We start from the raw sequence: 2,347 nt of genomic DNA, 5'->3' as shown, positions 1-2,347 counted from the left end.
CACAACCCTGCTTGCTGAAACTGAAGAGGACCTGAAATACTTGCTGCAGAAGGTCAAGGATAGCAGTCTTCAGTATGGATTGAAGCACAATGTCAAGAAAAGATTCTCACCACTGGGCTGATAGGCAGCATCATGATAGATGGTGAAGAGACTGAGATTGTTGACAGCTTTAGTTTGCTTGGCTCTACCATCAATACTCTTAGTACCAGCAGCCAGGAAATTAAAAGATGAATTTCATTGGGAATGTCTGCTGTCAGAGACCTCTCCAAGGTACTAAGGAGCAACGACGTCAGTCTGGAGACTAAGGTGCATTAATACAGGCCATTACTTTGCCATTACTTGCTGTGCATCAGAGAGCTGGACAATGACTAGGGATATAGAAGAGTTGATGCGTTTGAGCTGTGGTGCTGGAGAAGAGTATTGAATATACCATGGACTGCTATGAGAATAAGTTTGTCCTGGAGAGGGTGAAGTCAGGCTTCTCCTTGGCGGCAAGGATTCTGAAGCTCCATCTGACATATTTTGGACATGTTGCAAGGAGGGACCAGTCTTTGGAGAGGGCTGTCCTGCTTGGGAGAGTGGCGGGACAGTGCAGCAGAAGAAGACCCTCTACGAGATGGATTGATTCCATCACTGGGTAATTGGGGTAGGTGTGTCAGAGACAGTGAGATTGGTGAGGGATAGAGCAGGGTTTAGGGCTGTTGTACATAGGGTCGATATGAGTCACAAGAAACTCGGCAGCACATAATAACAACAACAACATCATCAATATCACATGCAAGCAAAATACTGGTGAAGATCATCTAAAAATGTCTAAAACAATACAATGACTGGAAACTCCCAGAAGTTCAAGTGGAATTTAAAGGAGGCTGTAGAACCTGGATGGCATTGCTAATGTCAGATGAATCTTGGCTGAAAGTAGAGAATATCAAAAGAATGTCTATCAGTGTTTTATTAAATATACAAAGGTATTTGACAGTGTGGATCATAATAAACTATGGCTAACTTGAGAAGAATGGAAATCCTAGAACATTTAATTTGTACTCAAGCAAAACCTACACCTAGACCAAGAAGCTATTGTCTGAACATAACAAGGGAATCTGCAGAGTGGTTTAATGGTTTAAAATCAAGAAGGGTGTGCTTTAGGGACATATCCTTTCTCCATACCTATTCAATCCATATGATGAGCAAATAATTCATGTAGCCAGATGGTATTAAGAAAAATGTGGCATCAGGGTTCAAGGAACACTCATCAACATCCTGTATTATACAATTGACACAACCTTGCTTGCTGAAAGTGAGTAGGACTTGAAACACTTGCTGCAAAGGTCTATTATGTTGTAGTTAGGTGCCATCGAGTCAAATACGACTCATAGTGACCCAATGAAGAGCAGATCTGAATCCTGTCTTATCCTGCGGCAGTCTCACACTTCCTGGAATGTTAGAGTTCATTGTGGCAGTCATTGTGTCAATCCGCTGGTTGAGGGTCTTCCTTTGCTTCACCAACTCTCTAACTTTCTGGGCATCAAGACCCTCTTCAATAGGACCTTCTAGGAACATGCCTTAACTATGACTTGTGGGTTGCTGTGATACTGAAAGCTATGCCTCTAGTGTGTCAAATACCATAAGGGTTACTCAAGGTGGACAGGTTGTAATAGAGTTCACAGATTAACATAGACTAGGAAGCAGGATTGGTCATCCACTTCTTAAATAACAGGCCTCTGAAAACCCTATGAACACTAGATCATGGACAAGAGTCGTCAACATGGATTACATTTCACCATCAAGAAAACAAAGGTCCTCATCACTAGACCAACAGGCAACATCATGCTAGATAAAGAGTGAAGTTGTCAATGATTTCATCTTGATTGGATCAATAATCAACACCATTGATAGTAACAGTCAGGAGATCAGCAGGCATATTACACTGGGCAAGTCTATTGTTAGGGATTTCTCCAAAATTTTGAAGAGCTGTGATGGTGATGTCAGTTTGAACACTAACATTGCCTGATTAAGATAGTAGTCTTTTCATCATTTGCTATATGTCTTATGGAAATTAACAAGGATGATAGAAAAATTGATGCTTTTGAGTTGTGATGTTGGAGAAGATTATGAACGTCCAATGAACTGACAAAAGAGCAAAGAAATATATGGGGGGAGGGAGGCTAGAACAAATATTGTTGTTGTTGTTGTTATGTGCCATCGAGTCGCTTGCAACTCATAGTGACCCTATGTACAACAGCACTAAACTCCGCTCTGTCCTGTGCCAATCGCACTGTCTCTGACACTCGCATCCCAATTATCCCAGTCACTGAATCAATCCACCTCATAGAGGGCCTTCCTCTCC

The sequence above is a fragment of the Elephantulus edwardii genome, unplaced genomic scaffold, assembly GCF_000299155.1.
Source record: "Elephantulus edwardii isolate Elephantulus edwardi_28Jun2011 unplaced genomic scaffold, EleEdw1.0 scaffold00277, whole genome shotgun sequence".
Classification (NCBI taxonomy): Eukaryota; Metazoa; Chordata; class Mammalia; order Macroscelidea; family Macroscelididae; genus Elephantulus; species Elephantulus edwardii.
The sequence above is the reverse complement of the archived record's forward strand: the minus strand, read 5'-3'. Positions refer to the sequence as shown.